Source organism: Melanerpes formicivorus, unplaced genomic scaffold (genome assembly GCF_026170545.1).
Source record: "Melanerpes formicivorus ecotype bairdi unplaced genomic scaffold, bMelFor1.0.p_v2 SCAF_15, whole genome shotgun sequence".
Classification (NCBI taxonomy): Eukaryota; Metazoa; Chordata; class Aves; order Piciformes; family Picidae; genus Melanerpes; species Melanerpes formicivorus.
The window spans coordinates 8,147,828-8,168,836 of NW_027142367.1; positions in this window are offsets into that span (position 1 = coordinate 8,147,828).

The window sequence follows — 21,009 nt, forward strand, 5'->3', positions numbered from 1 at the left end:
GACACCGTCCCCCACAGCAAACTGCTGACTAAGCTGTCAGCCTGTGGATTGGACCACTACACTCTGTGCTGGGTTAGGAACTGGCTGGAGGGCCGGGCCCAGAGAGTGGTCGTGAACGGTGCCGCATCCAGCTGGAGGCCAGTCACCAGTGGTGTCCCCCAGGGATCAGTGCTGGGCCCTGTCCTCTTTAACATATTCGTTGATGATCTGGATGAAGGGGTAGAGTCAGTCATCAGCAAGTTTGCAGATGACACAAAGTTAGGGGCAGATGTTAGTCAATTAGAGGGTAGAAAGGCTCTGCAGAGGGACCTCGACCGACTGGAAAGATGGGCAGAGTCCAATGGGATGGCTTTCAACAAGTCCAAGTGCCGAGTGCTGCACTTTGGCTATGGCAATCCCATGCAGAGCTATAGGCTGGGGTCGGAGTGGCTGGAGAGCTCCCAGACAGAGAGGGACCTGGGTGTGCTGATCGACAGCCACCTGAATATGAGCCAGCAGTGTGCTCAGGTGGCCAGGAGGGCCAATAGCATTCTGGCCTGCATTAGGAATAGTGTGGCCAGCAGGAGCAGGGAGGTCATAGTGCCCCTGTACTCTGCTCTGGTTAGGCCGCACCTTGAGTACTGTGTCCAGTTCTGGGCTCCTCAGTTTAAGAAGGACATTGAGACACTTGAGCGTGTCCAGAGAAGGGCAACAAGGCTGGTGAGAGGCCTTGAACACAAGCCCTATGAGGAGAGGCTGAGGGAGCTGGGATTGTTTAGCCTGGAGAAGAGGAGGCTCAGGGGTGACCTTATTGCCCTCTACAACTACCTGAAGGGTGGTTGTAGCCAGGAGGGAGTTGGCCTCTTCTCCCAGGCAACCAGCACCAGAACAAGGGGACACAGTCTCAAGCTGCGCCAGGGGAGGTTCAGACTCGAGGTGAGGAGGAAGTTCTTCACCGAGCGAGTCATTCGGCATTGGAATGGGTTGCCCAGGGAGGTGGTTGAGTCATCGACCCTGGAGACGTTCAAGGGGAGATTGGACATGGCACTTGGTGCCATGGTCTAGTCATGGGGTCTGCGGTGTCAGGTTGGACTCGATGATCCTCGAGGTCCTTTCCAACCTAAGTGATACTGTGATACTGTGATACTGTGTCCAGAGAAGGACAACGAGGCTGGGGAGAGGCCTTGAGCACAAGCCCTATGAGGAGAGGCTGAAGGAGCTGGGGTTGTTTAGCCTGGAGAAAAGGAGGTTCAGGGGAGACCTCATTGCCCTCTACAACTACCTGAAAGGTGGTTGTAGCCAGGTATCTTCTCCCAGGAAACCAGCACCAGAACAAGAGGACACAATCTCAAGCTGTGCCAGGGGAAGTTTAGGATCAAAGTGAGGAGAAGGTTCTTCACCAAGAGAGTCATTCATCATTGGAATGTGCTGCCCAGGGAGGTGGTGGAGTCACCGTCCCTGGATGTGTTCAAGAGGGGATTGGACATGGCACTCGGTGCCATGGTCTAGTCATGAGGTCTGTGTTGATAGGTTGGACTCGATGATCCTCGAGGTCTCTTCCAACCTTGGTGATACTGTGATACTGTGATCTGAATTATACTCTCTAGCCAGTATAAAAAACTATGAGCTTGATTTTGGGTCTGCAGATGTGCTTAACTTGGGAACAGTCCTACAGAATTAGAGGAAAACATGGGAAAAGATAGACAAGTCCATGCAATGACACTGTAAATTAAACCAACTTTTGCAGACTTACAAGAAATTCTGATTTTCATAGCAATTAACTTCAGCATTATCAACACTGTGTATATGTGTTTAGATATGCATTTAAAAGACTTTCTGATATCAGAATATTGCATGTCTGCAATATGTGTTCACTGATGTCTTTGCTGGAAATTAAAAAAGATGCCTCCTGGAAACCTGCATTCCTTAATCCTTTCTGGTTTCAGGCTACAGACACCTGAAAATCATCCCTGTGCTTTTTAAATTAAGACAGAATTTTAAGCATCCATCTTACCTACTTGATCCTAAATGTGTGATGTGGAAGGTGCCTGCACCTTTTCCAAATTCAATTGTGTAATCTAAAACTTGCAGTCAAGGATTTTTTTAAAGAGTGTATATTGACAGTGCTTTCACGACATGAAACCAGTTTGTGTGTTATGGTACAGAAGGCTCTCTGATCAATGGCATGCTGAGGATATGTGCACAAAGCTACTAAATTCCTCAAGAAGCCTATCCACAGCAAAGGGAACAAACAGCGCAGTGTGATGAGTCATTAACAAATGTTTTAGCAGAGGTGAAACTGCATTATGCCAGCACTTTGTTAGCAAGAGTGGTGCATCTTTATTTTGTGCTTATTCTGCAATGTTAGTGGAAAAATATTTCCACTTCAGGGGCAGTGAGCGTATGTAATGCAAACATTTTGACAGTGAATGTAAACAGCTTTCCTGCATTTTAAACCATTAAATCAAGGACACGAATTTCCATGGTTCTGCAGATTGCAATCTCCGCTGACTATAGGGAAGATGGTGTTGCATCTGTTTTGTGTTTATAATTGCGTGCTATGTTGTGCCACTGTGACTGAATTTTGATAAACACGGAGTTTTTTAATTGTCATGGACACGAGGGTCTCACATACAGCTATCGTGCAGAGACTCGATCATACATGCCAGGAAAAAAAGGGGTTTAAAATAAACAAACAGTAATTAGGATGACTCAAACACTGCTCTTGCTTGCTCATCTGAGAGGAGAGTACAGCAACCTGCCTCCTATTTGATTTGTGACTTCTTGCATTTCAATTTCAGTCGATTGGCTTATTCTGTGTATTTTTGGCTTGGTTCGTGCACAGGAGCCTCGGGGGAGTCCTCTCTGTCAGGCTGCTCTATCTAGGTGTCTGTTGTTGTTGCTGTTGTTGGAGAGCAAGTAGGTTCTGTCCGAGAACAGTTTCCCTGGCTTTCTTCTACATCCCTCCAACCTGTCCCAAAACATTTCAGGGAAAATGAAAGTCTTCTTAAGCAGGAACAGAAAGCTCATGTCAGGATGGGCCCCGTATGCCAGGGAATGGTGCCCCAGAGGCAAAAATAGCCACAGACTTGTGGGGCAGATGGCTTTTTGTGGAGGAGGAAAAGCTAGAAAGTGAGTTACCAAAGAAAAGGCAAATGATTTGTGAAAGAGGTAATATGACTCTCTCAGCTTAAAGGAGAAGTTTTCTTTTCTAATAAATTATTTCTCCCCCTGGTTAGTAAATCATTTCCCCTTCCTAATACATTTAATTTGCTATTCCCTTTAATTATTGCTTGTCCAGGTGGATCTTAAAGGCTGCAACTTAAAAGGAATCTAGCTTAAACCTGGCGAAAAGCCACCTCCTGCCACATCATTAACTGAAAGACAATCATACACCAACTTACCTTATAATAATACAGACAGGGTTCAAAATGCTGCAGTAAGTGTTTTTCTAAAGGCAAGGACTTGCATTAATAAGAAAAACTATGGTGGGGTTGTATTAGGCCTATCAGACCATTCTTGAATGAAATGATGGTATATTAATACGAGAGTTTGTGTCCCTTGGATAATACAGTTTCACAGAGATGCAGGGATGATGGTATTTTCTTAGAGAAAAATTGCCTTTGCATTGTCATTACCTGCATATTACTCTAACCTGTTACACAATAGAGCAGAGTCTACCCCTCATTTCCCATGGGAAAGAACAAATTTGGAGTATAGTTTTTATAGACAGAAAGAAGGATTTTTTTATTTTTCATCCTGTGCCTAAAAGTGCTGAGCTGTGTTTACCTTACAGCCCTAATTCTATCTCAGTATGTAGCTGGCTGGTTTTGCATTGAGTTTTGTTTCTAAATCAGCTGTGTAGCACTGTAGCCCATCTACTGAATACACAGATTCACAGCTGGCTCATCCTGATATTTTAAAGTAATTTCCAGCAGCATATGATGTATTCTTTGGATGTTTGTGTCATGGGGGAAGATAAAAACAACAGCCAGAGGAAGCAACTCTTACCTGTTTTTGAGATGTGGTTTGGAATCTGAGATACCCCAAGATCCCAGGGTTGCCTGATCCTTCTGCACACAAAAAAAAGCCTCCCACAAAAAACCCAACTGTTTTTGCCTGCCACTGAACACCTAATACGTCTATAGCTTTTTATAATGTGCTCCTCCTCAGAGCATTTAATCTTCATGGTAAGACAGCTGCCCTCTTCCCCTTCTGTCCTGAAATGTGTTTGGGAACTCAGATTTGACAGAGCCTGGCATGCTGACTCTGAGAGACATGTAAGGAAGCAGCAGTGGATCAAGAGCAGCTCTGAACTCAGGAGACTGTTCAGAACTCTGGGGCACAGATCATGGGATGACTTTGCATTTTAAAGGGACAATTTTCAATTGTCAGAAGGGGAACATGAAAGAAAAGGTGTCTTGCAAGACACAGTGCCATTCTGCTTAGTCCAGTGCCTTGGAAGCCTGCATTGCAAAACAAACCCTTTTTAACAGAGAAAGTAGCCAGTCAGTGTTTTGAAACAACATTGATCCATCGATCCACCACTGAAGAAAAGCGTGAGCATCCTAGTGGTGGGCTACCTGTGTGCCATGCTGACTTTGTTTTTGCAGGGTGAGGGTACTACTAGGCGACATGGGTGAGAAGTCAAATACCTATTTATGCCTAATCAGTCAGGATTAGTCTTTAAAGTGGTATAGAGCTGGTCTGTATGTGCTCTGCTATGTCCAAGGAGTTCTAAATTATTACATTCTTCAAGCAATGGGAGAATATCACTAATAATTTTAAATGCAAAATAATAGGTGTTTGAGCACATGCTCAAGTTAGATAAAGAAACATGAGAAGTTATTCTTTCACTCATGTTTATTAAGATCCTCTACTTTTCTTGCATTCAGGTACACAGTTTTAGAAGACCATCCTTTGGGTCAGTTACTACTTTTTGGAAATAGCCAAGTCAGGCTCATGCAGAAGTTTCTTTAGTCACTAGATTTAGCAATATTAATTCCCACCTTCTACCCCTTTTCTTTATTCCAGCTTTCAAATTCCTCATGTGAATGAGATTTAAAATTCATTTGGTGAAAAATTTGTCTCTGATGTTAACCAAAGCTGTCTGAAAAATTAATAAGGAGTGCATTTATGCAAAGTTTTCATGCAGAATGAAAGCTAAAACAAATTCCTAAACATGAGTGGGTTCAGTGGCACTGCTATAGACACCACTATAGACACCACCACTATAGACACATATATAAAGGTATGCTTATCAATACATCCACTTCATGGTCTAAAGTGAGATTATAAGATTATTTCTGGGTGACCTTCATGTTCCAGCTATTAACAACTTCAAAAATTGCTTTGGAGGGACCACTGCAGCCAGTGCAAGCTGCAGGTATTGCCAACCAGCCTGGTGCCACATCAGATAGAGAGTCCATAACAGAACACAGATGGCAAAGAGCCTACCATCCCTCACAAATGCACAGAATTTGAGCAAATCGTTGTTTTTCTGCAGCTGTACTTCCAGGAAACATGAGGAAAGGAAAAGAAGATAATAGTGATTAATAAATACATAATTTTAAAAATAAAATCTATCCTCTACAGTTTATTTACATTAGATTTAGCTGACTTGTTGGTGTACAGTTGGGTAAGTGCATGCTTTTGCCTGTCACTGTTCATTGGCCCCCAAAACTAAATAGAATTACTCCATGGGACGGTGTTCACTGATCAAGAACTCATTATCAGATTCCATAAACATGGAGGGATGCTGTCTGTGGAATCTTGTGTGAAATGAAATATTTCATTGTCCTGTGGGAATCTGGTTTTCACGGCAAGGGATTTTTCCCACCTGTGGCTCTTGTGGCGGGAATGCACAATACTTCACCAGACTACAGCCTCTTGAAGCATCTCTGTAGTGTTCTAGTTGCATCCATCCTCCTTCTTCAGAGATGCCATTAACACCACTGTCTTCTCCTGTCAAAATCCTGTCAGGACCCTTCCAGCATTTGCTTATTGCAGTGCCTCTGTTACACACGCACTCATCCCGCTTTCCTCTGTACAGAAATGTTATGCCATTATCCACAAGGCCACAGAATAAAAGGGGAAAGAGAAAGCAATTACATGGGTCAGGGTTGGGAGTATGGTGTATTCGCCTTCTCCGTTGCTCCCTCGTTGGCTGATTGAACTTCTGTCTGGCAGCACTGATAGAGCAAGACAGAAAGCATCTGGTATTGCAGGCTTGGCTATCTTGAAAGCAGAAACCCTGGAAGCCGCTGTGGCTTCTTTTCATTACCATGGAAAATTATGTGGAGGCCTGGACACCCTTTGGATCAAACTTACAAGACCAGTTTGGCTCACATCATCCAGATAAGGCACTAACTGGCAGGGAGAGTTTTTCACTGGTGCTTGACCAGATGGTGGAGGTGCATTGAAGGCAGAGCTTAGAGGACAAGGTCCTGTCCTCAGGGTCAGGCTGAGGTGTGCTCTATCAAATAAAGCCCTGAGAGAACCAAACTGTCTTTGTTCTCCTCTTTACATGGTCTGAGAAAACAGATTGAGACCCCACTGACCAAAGGACCATAGTACTTCCATTATCATCTGGAAGCCATGGGAACACTACTGAGCAGAGAGAATTCTGTCTCCTGGTCCACCTTGCTGGTCTCAAACAAAATACCATATAGGGGCCACATCTCAGGTGCCTCAGGATAAAGGCCCTGCAGTCATGACCCAAAGCAGAAGCCAGAGCATTTGGCTTGAAACCACCCTGTCAAGGCCACTAAAGTCCTCATCCCTCTTTCATCCTCCCTTCTCGAAGCCTGGGAGAAGGTGAGTCTGCCTACCATCAACCAGCACCCCCAGGTCCCTCTCTGCCTGGCCGCGCTGGTTAATGGTAGGCTGAACATGAGCCTGCAGTGTGCCCAGGTGGCCAGGAGGGCCAATGGCATCCTGGCCTGCATCAGGAACAGTGTGGCCAGCAGGAGTAAGGAGGTCATTCTGCCCCTGTACACTGCACTGGTTAGGTCACACCTCAAGTACTGTGTCCAGTTCTGGGCCCCTCAGTTTAGGAAGGATGTTGACTTGCTAGAGAGTGTCCAGAGAAGGGCAACGAAGTTGGTGAGGGGCTTGGAACACAAGCCCTATGAGGAGAGACTGAGGGAGCTGGAGTTGCTTAGCCTGGAGAAGAGGAGACTCAGGGATGACCTTATTACTCTCTACAACTACCTGAAGGGGGGTTGTAGACAGGCAGAGGTTGGTCTCTTCTCCCAGGCAGCCAGCACCAGAACAAGAGGACACAGTCTCAGGCTGCACCAGGGGAAGTTCAGGCTGGAGGTCAGGAGGAAGTTTTACACAGAGAATGTGATTGCCCATTGGAATGGACTGCCCGGGGAGGTGGTGGAGTCACCATCACTGGAGGTGTTCAGGAGGAGACTTGACAGGGTGCTTGGTTGCATGGGTTAGTTGATTAGGTGGTGTTGGGTGATAGGTTGGATGCTATGATCTTGAAGGTCTCTTCCAACCTGGTTTATTCTATTCTATTTCGATGTGGAACAGCAGCCCTCTGTGATCCCTCTTGCTGCTCCTGGGTGCCTGGATCCTCACCCTCACCCTCCTGCCCTGCCTCAGAGAAATGAAAATCCAGCAGTGACACAGCCTGGGTAAGATAAGATGAAATAGTCAACTACCAAAATCAGTTTACTTAATCCAAAGCACAGCTGGGCACTGCCCTGATTGTGAGGGAGCTGCTACAGCTGGCTTTCTAAGGCAACAAAAAAAAATGTATCCCGAATTTCATCCTTTTCTGAGGTCTGCCAAAATCCAGCCCTCTGCTGCTAGTTCTGTCCTTGCCTCATACCTTTAAGCTACACCTGTACACAGGAAAAGGGAAAATTGAAAATACAAGCTGGCCTCAGACTTTCCTGCTGTTCATCTGTTTAGCATTTTTAAAGCTCACAGTTTCCTTGAGGGGAAAAAAAACAGTTAAATGTGACAGAAAATACCAGGGCTCCTGACTCGGATCAGGGCTTACTGAGTTCACTTGTTAGCTGTTTCAGGGTTTGTCCACGAATTAAACCTCTCCTAATGAGAAATATAACATTCATTAATGGGTAAACATCCACTTAGAATATGGTGTCCTCCTTTATCTTAAAGAGCAGCATCACAGGGATGGCTGCCATTAATGCTGATGGTTGTTAGCTGCAATAAAAATAAAAGCCTCTCTTTTTACAGTATTTAAAAAGAATTGATGTTTGCATAACAAATTAAAGAAATTCGGACTGGGAATGCACACATCTGCAGGATGTCCTCAAGGCACTAACCTTACCCAAGAACACGAAGTCCTTGTTATGATATGCAAACTAATGAATCAGCCGAAGGAAGCATTTATATTTTGACAGTGTTTTAACTTTCTCTGCCTCAAATTAGCTGTGACTGTGGCTGTGACTCTATAAGATTCTGTGAACTTCCCAGCTAAAATTAGCCTTTCCACTGCTGGATGTTATCACAGAGAAAGTAATTTGCTGGAAAAAGAATAATTGATCTGAAAGTACCCCTTGCACATTTTGATAGTTGGAGAAAACAAGTTGCAGATGATAACTGTCTTTTGCACTCTTGCCTGTGTTATGTTAAACCTGTACTGGTTTTAGCTGGTTTAAAAATAAAATTGAACTAGGGTCAGGTAACAGCACTGGCTGCCTGTGGATAGGATGCACTCTCACACAAAGTGAATTTTCATATATTATACCATAAACACTTAGAAGAGCTTCATACCTAAAACTTTCCATGTGTGTCTTATTACCTTTTATTAAAATAGTGCCTTGCTGTTTGACTTTATTCTGTCAGAGTGAGCCAGTAAGGGTCCTGAAAGCCAATTTCCTGACAATTTTGAGTAACATTTATGAATCACTATATTAGGCATTTTATGCAGTTCTTCCTTAACCACTAGAGCATCTCTAAATTTCCAAACTTCAAGGTCATTCTGTATTCCGATTAGATCTCTGCTATAGAATTAGTTTGGAAAGCATTTAATAAGCTATAAAGTGGCTCCCTTCATGATTTGATCTTGACATTGATTTGTCACACCCTAAGCTTTACTCCTGATCATGTTGGAGGAAAACGTTGTTATGTAGCATTTTTGGCTTGCATCACATGGCAGTTTGGATCTGAACTGGTGCTGCAGCTGTCCTGTCTCCAACATGCGAAATATTTGAGTTGTAGTATGCTTTGTGAAAACATGTCTTGAGTGCACTCCCATATGTAATTTTATTCCAGCTGCCTGACATACAAGTTTGTTGCAGCGCAGCATGTTTTGGTATCTATACTCCCCAGCACAACGACCCTGAGAGCTGAATGTTGTGCTGCAGGGAAGCAGCCCTCTCCAGTCAGTAGGTGTTTGCTTGCATCATAGCATGAGCACAAGGGGCTGGTACCTCCACCGTGGGAAAAGGAACATGCCCTGGGCCCTCTACATGTGTAATGCTGATGCAAAACACTCATCTAGCCATGCTGAAGATGTTATTTAAAAGAACAGTTCATATTCTTATTCAAAGATTACACAACACTGCTGACAAGGTCAGTCTCCGGAAGGATTAGCTGGCATGTAAAGGCCAATCGCATAAATAAAGCTTCTCATGAGTACTGTTAACTTGTCCAATAGTACATATATTTATCTAGTAGCTTTCTTCATTTCTTGATTTTATGAATCAGTCTTTTAATTTGTTTATGCTGGCTCATATTTCTCTTTCTCTGCCCTTCTCTTTTCCTCTGTAGTATGCTGGCAGGTGGGGCTAAGGGCTATTTCTTCCTTTTTGTTCAAATGTGCTTCTCTTACTCATTGCTTGAGTGTATTGTGGAAGGAAAAAAATAGAAAGGTGGCCTGTTTGAAGTTTGAATATCCAATAGCTGAGGTGTGGCACATGTGCAAAACACTGCTTAGAGATTAGATGATGATCACCTTTACACGTACACACGCACTCACATGCAGATGCACCATCCCATGTTTAAAAAGATACCCTGACCTATAAAATTGCTCTTTTGCAATATAGTATGGAATTACTGCTGGGAATTCATACATATAAGATCAGGATGTGACCACAATGTGAAGTTACTCACTGGTCATTTCTTTGCTACAATAGTTCAGCTCATAAAACCACAGCTCCAGTCTCTGCTGTTGAAGCAAACACTCTGTGTCTGTGCATATGTATGTATACACACACACACACACATATATATGTATACTTCTTGTCCATGATAAAGTTCTTCTCTCTCTGTTTTTTAAACATCATTTTCCTCTAAATGTGAAACCTTTGAAAACAAAGCAGCCAGACTGTTCTGTTGTTCCAGGAACAAAGAGCCCTTCTATACTTTGTGCACTACTTAAATCTACTTTCATAATGTTGCAACTCTTGGTGAGTGTGCCAACACCATCTTCACTCTGCCATTTTTCATTTTGTCCAACTTACCACTGTACTTAGGGGATTTTTTGCCTGCCACTGCTTGGGAAGCATCATTATTCCCAGTTCTCCAAGGCAATTGCTACCAGCACTGTTTCTGCTCACTGGGGTTGTCCACGGTCCTAGCTCTGATTTTGCTCCTTCAATACTGTGCTTCCCCGTATTGCTTTGATTTGTAGTGTTGTGTGACAGCCTTCCCAGCCCTGAAGTGTCTTCCCTCCTTACATGATTGTTTCTTCTTTCCCTTCATTTGTTTCAGGGTAGCAACCATAGCATGGTAGGTTTGCGACACAGAAGTCTGAGCCTCAGGGAGCCTGGCATGTAGCATTATTCCTATTACCAATTCTTCTTTCATCAGTCTAAATAATTATATTAATCTCTCTCTTTCCAAGCTCTGTTTCACTGTGTAACATACTTTGTGGCTTCTGTGGCTGTATTTGAAAGAAGATATGTCAAATTTAAATCGAATAGCCCTCAGAGTAGAAAAGATCTTATTTATGTTTTAAAATAATATATAATAAAACATATGAAATATCCATTCTTCCATATCAGATCAAACCTTAGTGGTGGTTTTCTTGACAAGATTTTGGCAAAGGACTAGGCATTTCCAAATCCAGCTGTCCATATCCATGAGTCATCAGAAATCTAGAGACTGGTTTAAGGATTTTGAGATTAAAGCTAACCTGAACAAAAGGTAGTTCTGTTTTCCCATAGTTTGCTTTGTTTGCTGATGCTGCAGTCTTTAAAATCCTATTTTCAAGACTTTTTTCTTCACAACCAAGAGGAACAGCAATTACTTTTACTGCCAAATGAGAGTTTGACAGCATCGTGCGAATTTAAGGACTGTGGCTTTTATTATTTTATTGTGCTTGTTTGCAATACTTAAGGTTCCTCCAATAGTTGGTGCAGGGATTTAACTTTAAAAATTTTAGCATCTGTGTCTGATCACATCTTTGTAGGACTTCTCATGGGTCTGATCTTTGAAATAGCTCTGTATTAACTAGAACTATGAGTCTGCAGAAATAAGGCTCTAGGTTTAATCCTACTTATACAACATGGGTCTTGTGTTTCACAAAAGCAGTCTCACAGAAATATGAGCTTTGAGGAGACACTCTTAGCCCATAAATTAGGTTCATGGCTATAAGATTTCATCTTTATCTTACTAGGTGAGAGTTATTGGGTGTCACAAAGAAGTACTTTCATTAGTGCAGAATTTGGTTCTGTTCTGTTTCCTGGTGGGATTATAATTTTTTACTCTGTTCTGTGGCATGTATGACACTCTGTAGCTGTGGTGCACAATTTCAGATGTTAAGTCTGTGCAAATCAGCATGGACGAAAAGTTTGTCTTCCTTGGTACCTGAGACACCTCAGTGTGTACTGTCATCTCAGAGAAAGAAATTGCTGCAGCTCTCAGTTGCTTTGCATTTATTTTGCATTAAGACATTACCTCATTCCTGGTCATGTAAATTCAGATGCTTCCTGAATAGCAGAAGCAGTTTAGATGCTTATGTTTCAGAAAGGATATTCCTTTAAAGATAAACCCCAAAGCAGCCTCTTAGTTCTCAGAGCTCTGCTTCCTTCTTTTTCAGCTATTCTAGCTCACCTACTCCACAACTCTGACTCCTGCCACCGTTCCCAGGAATATAAAGGTTGCAAAATGCAGGAACTCAACCTGCATCACTGAAATCAGTATGAATTGTCATGAGTGGCTTTTATGAAGTTTTCTGTTTTACCAGTAATGCTGGCTTAGCTACTCCTGGTGTCATTTCCACATTGTTTGCCATGTCCTAGCAAAAAAAAAAAACAAGAAAAAAAAAGAGTGTAGGAGTAGGTAAAAATCTATGTGCTTCTTTATATTTTACTTACCTATCATGTACTTGTATTTTATTGATCTGTATTTATCTGTTTATTTACACGTTTATAATGTGGATCAGCTGGCTGGCAAAGTGAAACAGTATCTACCAGCTGAGAGTAGGTTCTCTTTAACTTGTTACTTCTGCTAGAAGAGTAATGATGCAGCCGTGACTTCAGAGTATAGTTCCATGCACATTTTATTTGATTGGGAAGGAGTCTAAAGATGTTGTCAGCCTCAGTTTTCCCATAAGCTCCTGCTCTTGAGTTGCAATATATCCCTTTCTGATGTGTGCTAATAAAACTGTGAGACTGGGCTATAAAATGGGCAAGGAAATGAGAGAACCTGAGTTTTTTGGAGGCTAATTTTTAATGGTAAGTTTACAGTACAGCCTTCCAGACAGTTCTATCAGCACAGTTCAGGGTGATAGGATCTCCTAAGGAGAGGATCTCCTAAGCCAGCTTTACAGCCAAGGAAAACGTACCCAGAACCACATCCTGTCTCCTGACCCAAGTGAATTTGCAGTGGTTGTCCTGTACCTTTACAGTATGAAATTCACAGGTTTTAAAAAGCATCTGTTTCACAGTTAATTAAACTAGGCATATTTAACTGGTTACACAAAATAGCTAACCCATAATTTAAACTTCTGGTTGCATACTAAAGGCACCCCTTTGTAGGATAGGCATAACATACACTTTAGTGGCACCACTCAGTATTGCTAATTTTTAACAAGCGACAGGGAATTTTAGCTGCAGAGATCCCATTGATTTTCAATGGAATGTAGAAGCCCCACCCCCACCCCCCCTTCCCCCTCCCCCAAGTCATGTAGACTCTTTCAAAAATTTTTACCCTTAATGATTTTCTTTGGGAAAGTTAAAAAGCCCACATGCCACCAGCAGTTGTGTAAAGAGAATGCGTACTGTGTTGGGTGCTTAGTCATAAGGATTTAGCATTAGAAGTCTTCCTGTGTCTCCGTGTGTGTGTGTGGCTTTACCACACATAAATTATCCAGCTTTCCTTTTCCCTCCTACGTGCAGAGAAGTATACGGACATTCACAAGACAAGCGAAGCAGCTGAAATGCGAACCCCTGCCTTTTATTCCCATTTTAGATGTAGGCTGGAAGATAGCTCCAAACCAGTCCCAGTAAAACAGCCGCTTTATGCAATGCAAAAGAAAAGCAGAGTAAAAACTATTGCTTTGTAAAAGCAGTGGAGCTGCAACTCTTTAGCATTCAACTGACTATCTCTAGAAGGGAAGCAGATTATGCAGTATCATATTGCAAAAAGGGCTGTTCAACCCTGTTGCACTTACTCAGAGCTACATATTTACTTTTGTCACTGTACAGCAGCAATTGCATTATATCCTTCCTGCCAGGACACGAGGAGAAACAGAAGGTTAAACATAATCGGGGGAGGGGAAAAGAAAGAGGTAGAAGCAGCAGAGAAAAGGCTAAAAAGGGAGAAAAGAACAGCTGCAGAGAAAAGAAAAAGTTTCTTGCTGAGGCAGGAAAAGATACTAAAGAAACATGAAGAAACGGATCAGGCACTGCACATGTGGGATTACTAATGCAATTGTACTTCATCCCTGATACGACTGAAACCAAGGTAGTCTGATTGAAAGAAAATAGATGTGTTTTATTAAGCACATATAAAAGTGGGAGGCACAGAGTCTGGCACCAGCATAGCCTAAAGGAATTTCCATGATTTGTGCCACGAATGCTGAATGGGAGACTTGTAAAAAGCACCTTTCTTTTAAGGATACTTTCTGGAATTTGTAAATATAGCTCCAAAAACCCAACAACAAGCCAACCCTGAAGTAAAATAGTACAAAGTGATGAAAATACCGAAAGATATAAAAAGTCCCAACCAAACACATTTATTTAGGAGGCTCAAGAAATCCAGAGGTCACTTGGACTGCTGGTCTTGAGGGGTGTGTTTCAAGATGGTAGTGAGTAACAGAAATAGCAAAAGGCAATGAGGTCTGGTTTCCTGATATCAAAGGTTCATGAGTGATGGGCGATGGGGAAAAAGGTCTGACAGGGGTGAGTCCCTGAGCACCACCAGCCAATTTTGCCAAGGCAGATCATGGCATCTTCCTAGCAATTTCAGTGTCCATAGGATCAGGCAATGTCATCAGATTTGACAACCAGGCCTGTAGTGTTTTACTCATTGTATGGAGATCTGGCCTCCATCCTAATATCCTCTGGCAACAGCCCTCTTTCTGAGATGCTTTCACAATGCTGTGGCAAAGCTTGTGCCTTTGTTCCAGCTAAAGCAGTCAGCCTGACCAGCGGGAGAGGCTGTGGTCCTGCAGCTAGCATAGTCCCACACATGACAGGGCTCCAGCCAAAGGCACCCGGTCCTGCTTCCATCCTCTTGCATGGCTCAGCTGTTGTCAAGCAATCAGCAGCAGTCCACAGCACAGTCCTGAAGGGCAGCACAATCCTGTGTGTCAGCCTTCTTTCCTCTCCCATTGTGTGAGCCATGCCAGAGGGCTGGACAAGGTGAAAACTACATTTTGTTTTCTAGAGAAAGAGCTAGAAGGAATATTCAGCTCATTAACAGAATGTGTTGGCCTGAGTAGAAGCGGCATTTTTCTGCAAAATGTGTTAGCTAACTAATTTTAAATACTGTATTATATATTCTGGTGCAGGCTGAGCAAGTAATGTTTTAATATGTGTTAGGTAGTGTGTATGAGCCCTAGGAGTCAGCCAACCAAACCATATTAAAGTACAATTTGTCCTGTCAGTAACAAGAGTCTAAAAACTGTTAGCTAACACACTTGAGAAGAGAGAAAGAAAACAAAAGTCCTTTTATTCCCATCTCTAGCACTGAAGGAGGGTTGTGGATCTCAACATGGTCTCGACATGGGAAATGGTGAGACGAAGCCAAATGGGTACATTAAGCTAAAACTGTCTCTAAAAATATTGGTTTCTAACAGCACACATGCCTTTTGAATCTGTCTTTTCCAAATTAGGATTAGGAATCTCTGCTAAGTAGATGGGAAATACTTAAAAAAACCCAACAAAACAAAACACACACAAAAAAGGGCAACAAAAACCCAAACATCAAAACAAAACAAAAACAAACAGACCACCACCAAAACAAAACAAAATGACCCAAACAGACTCTTGCCAGACTTAGATGGGAAGTGTGAGTTCCTAATAATTCAGAGGGTAGTGAGCTGATGAGATGGGCAGAGAGTGGTGCTGCCTTGGCACTGTGAAAAAGAAAGAGTAACTTCACTGAACACAGCCATATTGAGTGTTGCAGTGGTGAAAAACAGCATCCTGGAGCTGCAGCGTTATTGTCAGTTGGATAATCAGATTTTCCACTGTCTCTGCAAGATAAATACTAACTGGAGAAAGAAACTCTTCCCTGACTCTGTTGTGCTCTCATTTGTTGTAGGCATAGCATATTTGATGGATGTTGCAGAGGGATGGATACCTCTATCAGAAGCATAGTGTTGCTGGCTTCAGTCCCCCAAACTCACGTCCTTCCACGCCGAGTTATTGTTTTTCATCATATTGGGACAGCACCCACTATTCACCAGCATAAGCCTGGGCAATGTATTTATACAATACAATGAGCACTCACAACATTTTAAGCAACTAAAGGATCTTACAGCATAACCCAAGCTTAACACAGAAAAGGATCACAATAAACAATGGGAGGAAAGAGGAAGAATGAAGGGAAGAACCAGAAACTATGATGAAATTATTCTACACATGCCAACCTTTACTTCCTTTTATTATAAGTGCTTTATTTAAACAATGATCAGATACTGAAGACTTGAGGTTTTACAAATTCTAACTTTGTCTATAGAGCATTAGGAGACTAAGGAATTATCCCAAGACTGAATATGCAAAGCAAAAGCAGTGTTTTCACCAAGGAAGTCTAACATTTTCCTCATTTGTAATTGTCACCTGAAATAAAGTCATCTCACTTGCCCCTCCTAAGCAGCGGACAAGCAGAGATTAAGTGTTTTGGCCTCATTCTTCCTTGTTCTGCATCTCAGGTGCTTGTTATAAAGTGGGTAAAGCCACTGCATGTGGACCATGTTTGTATAGGCATAAAATTACAGCAAAATATAGTAAGCAGCTGCCTTAATGCAACTTAAAGCAAATCCTTCTTCCCATCTTTATGTTTGTGTCTGTGGGTAAAGCACAGAAAATTAATGGAGAACCTCAGGCACAAGAAGGTGAGAGGAAAAGGTACAGCTAGTGCTGCTGTCAGGAGATCCCAAATGGTAAGTTATCTAAAAAGCCAAGGAGGAAGAGAAAAGATGGACATGATGCAGGGTCCAAATCTATAGCTGAGGGCAGGCAAAAATTGGAAAAGGTCATGGAAAAAATTGTGCTAGGGAGAAAATAGTGGAAATTATTTATAGTGTATATACAAAGACCCAGTATGAAGGTTCCCAGACCCAAATCCTCTGCTTTCATGGTCAGCTGCTGTGGCAATGCCAGCGATGAGCAGTGTGAGCAATCTGGCAGTGCAGGCCTAGAGCCTGACATGGTGGTAGGCCATGCTCAGCATAAATGCAGAGCCAGCTAGCAGTGTAGCAAAATAGTGCTGTGCCTGCAGCATGTAACTAAAACAGGGCACTGGTAGCTATAAACATAGAAAGTTATCTTGGGACAACAGGACATGCACCTGCATCAACAACCTTGTGTGTCATTAGTAGTTGGACCAATAATCTGTAATAGTGCAATGTGAACCAATGGAGATATGCCAGCAAGGCACTCCGAGTTTATATAAGTTGTAGCAGTTCCCTTGCTACGCACTTCTGCCTTTCCTGTCTCTTCTTCTTCTACACTTTACTGTGCTATACTTGCACTACAGGCCTGCTCCATAGGCCTGCAACACTGGAACAATAAAGGAACAGTACTCGATCATATTGGTCAGCTGTATTGATTCCCATCTCCATCGCCCCATAAGCTGCCATGACCAGATTGACAAAAGTTGGCCCTGTAAGAATGAATGGTGTTATCAAGACCTTACACGTAATCCCAGCCTTGCTAATGGGGTCCTTCACTGTTGCTTCCTTCTCCAACCATAATATTTTTCCAGGGATTTATCTAAAGTGAGAAACTGAGAGGAAAGTGCCAAGCACGCTGTCCATGACTATCACAGGACTCCCTGGCAGCACAGCCTTAGGAAGTGGCAGGTACTCACTTCTTGTCACCTAGATTAGCATCTGCTTTTCCTACTGATTCTGGTGCTGGAAAGCACAAATTATTTTACTTTCATTTTTCTCCTCATTCAGTATTTAGGATTGAAACCCAGTTCTCCCAGGCTATGGCATATTTGTTTCATGGGCAGAGGTTTGGCCGCTATGAGGTGTGTTGGATATATGAAACAGTTGGCCAATAAATGGAGTGAAACCTCCTGTGTAGTCATCCCTGGCACTTGCTTTTGCCTTGTCCCATCACTGGATGCAGTTTCACCACCTGCATAGTCAATAACTGTACCCAGGGAGCTTCCCATCTAAATGGATAATATTAGACCTCTGGATTTATTATATTTACAGTGACATGGTAAATGTCACTGTAAATGTCCCAGGCAACCAGCACCAGAACAAGGGGACACAGTCTCAAGCTGCGCCAGAGGAGGTTTAGACTCGAGGTGAGGAGGAAATTCTTCACCGAGCGAGTCATTCATCATTGGAACGGGTTGCCCGGGGAGGTGGTTGAGTCATCATCCCTGGAGGCATTCAAGAGGAGATTGGACGTGGCACTTGGTGCCATGGTCTAGTCATGGGGTCTGTGTTGCTGATGATCCTCGAGGTCCTTTCCAACCTAAGTTATACTGTGATACTCTGACACTGTGATACTGTATAGACTTCCATCCACTCGTTCTTCTCCTCTGCCACAATCTGGAAACCAGGGTTCCCAAGGAGGATTTATGCTGAAGAAATAAAGATATGGCTTACTGTTACCAGTGTAGTGATGACTACATACAGTAATTGTCACAGCAGGAATGTCTTAGGTCACATCTTACTAGCATGACCTGCTCTGGTAAGCTACAACTTCCCTGATCCCCTCATTTCATCATCATGATCCCTTGTAGTGTGCCCAGGCAGCCAAGAGGGCCGATGGCCAGTGTGGCCAGAAGGAGCAGGGAGGTGATTCTCCCCCTGTACGCTTCACTGGTTAGGTCACACCTTGAGTACTGTGTCCAGTTCTGGGCCCCTCAGTTTAGGAAGGAGGTTGACTTGCTGGAACATGTCCAGAGAAAGGCCACAAAGTTGGTGAGGGGTTTGGAACACAAGCCCTATGAGGAGAGGCTGAGAGAGCTGGGGTTGCTTAGCCTGGAGAAGAGGAGACTCAGGGGTGACCTTATTGCTCTCTACAACTACCTGAAGGGGGGTTGTAGACAGGCAGAGGTTGGTCTCTTCTCCCAGGCAGCCAGCACCAGAACAAGGGGACACAGTCTCAAGCTGCGCATGGGGAGGTTTAGGCTGGAGGTTAGGAAGAAGTTCTACACAGAGAGAGTGATTGCCCATTGGAACGGACTGCCCGGGGAGGTTGTGGAGTCAACATCATTGGAGGTGTTCAGGAAGAGACTTGACAGCATGCTTGGTTGCATGGGTTAGTTGATTAGGTGGGTTGAATTAGTTGACAGGTTGGATGCGATGATCCTGAAAGTCTCTTCCTACCTGGTCTATTCTATTCTATTCTATTCTATTCTATTCTATTCTATTCTATTCTATTCTATTCACCTCCTAGTCAGCTCTGCCACCACAAAATCCTTATCTCAGTTACTCACAAAGGAACCCTGAGAAACACCAGGCTTGGACTGACCCACATCACATCTGGTGCATGCTGCATGCAGTGCATGCACACCAATCAGAACAAAGGAGGCTGTTTCCACTGCTGAGCTGGATCTGGACAAAGAAAGGCTGGGAGTTGCTTTGGTGGATAGTACTCAAGCTGCAGGAAAACAGTGACTTTGCAGGGACTTCTACAGCCTCATCTCCTTCCTCATTGTAGGTTGCTACATATATTATGTCTTCCCAGGGGTAGGCAAATACCTGTGTATTGGCTCGGTCTTGTTCTCTTCATCTAATTACCACTAAGCAGCTCATTCACTACAGGGAGAAAATACAGTCTTGTACTAACAGAGATTTTCCTGGACAATATACATTATCTTGCTCAGCCAGCCTTTCTTAACATTTTGAAATGCATCCTTTTGTGTAATCTATTTTAAAAAGTAACCCTCATTGTATTGTGTTAGCAAAGTGAGGAGTGTCTGATAATACAGGATAGAGATATTAAAAGAAAGAAAAATATTATCTTTCTCTTCTTCAAAGATATTATCAAATAATGTAGGTAGTCTGAAAGTGTGTGAGGAGACACCTGACAATCTCTAAAAGAAAGAAACCAGACTCAGTCATGTTTCACTACTGAAACTTTTGTCAAGTTGTACAATTTAAAATGTTTTATAAAACATTTTTTTTTGCTGGCTTTTTACTACAAGCAAAATGTCTCAGTTGATTTAGCATATGGTATAGTAAAACATAACCAAGCAGTATGTCAGGTAGTGCTGACTTTGGTGGACTTTAGCATATAATGTCCATATCTGGGTGTAAGCTGGTTCCACCTAAACATAGCAAAAAAAAATTTCACTGTGATGGTGACAGGGCACTGGAACAGGCTGGCCAGAGAGGTTATGGGGTCTCCTTCTCTAGAGTTATTCAAAACTCACCTGGATGCATTCCTGCATGACCTACTCTAGGTGATCCTGCTCTGGCAGGAGAATTGAACTAGATAATCTTTCAAGGTCCCTTCCAATCCCTAACTTTCTGTAATATCATAGAATGTTGCATTCTATGATATGTAACATTGCAGATGATACAGACCCTTAAATCAGTGTCCATCACAAGATAATTTGTACTCATGACACCTCTGTTATTATCAGCCAGTATTGCATTACACTGGTCAAGATAATTACCAAGAGACAGAAACCTGGCTGTTCCCAAGGTACCCTTAATGCAGCTGAGGGGGAATGGAACAGTGATAGTTCTTATCCCTCGCATTTTCAGGATGCTCAGGGGCTTTTTTCGTCCCTGAATAATTTTAAGCAGTCTCAGAACATTCAAATTTTCTTCCTTTGGACAGGAGTAAAGGGGAAATGAATTGAAACTCTTCAGGGGCAAAATGCCTTTTACCCTCCAGTTAAACAGCCTCTTAGAATACACTGCATGACACACTAATCCACCTACACCACTGCAAAGTAAAACCTGGGCAATGTGTTTTATTACACACTGTCTTCTCAAGCAGTGGTAATGACAAAAGGGTGATCAGAGGGCTGGAGCATCTCTCCTATGAGGACAGGCTGAGAGAGTTGGGGTTGTTCAGTTTGGAGAAGAGAGGGCTTTGAGGAGACCTTGTTGTGGCCTTCCAGTATTTTAAGGGGGCCTACATGAAAGCTGTTGAGGACTTTTTAGGGTGTCAGGTAGTGACAGGAGTAGGGGTAATGGATCCAAGCTACAAGAGGGGAGATTTAGATTAGATATTAGGAAGTTCTTCACCATAAGGGCAGTGAGACACTGGAACAGGTTGCCCAGGGAGGTGGTAGAAGTTTCATCCCTGGAAGTTTTTAAGGCCAGGCTGTATGTGGCTCTGAGCATCCTGATCTGGTGTGAGGTAACCCTGCCCATAGCAGGGGGATTGGAACTAGATGATCCTTGAGGGCCCTTCCAACCCTGACAATTCTATGATTCTGTGAAACACA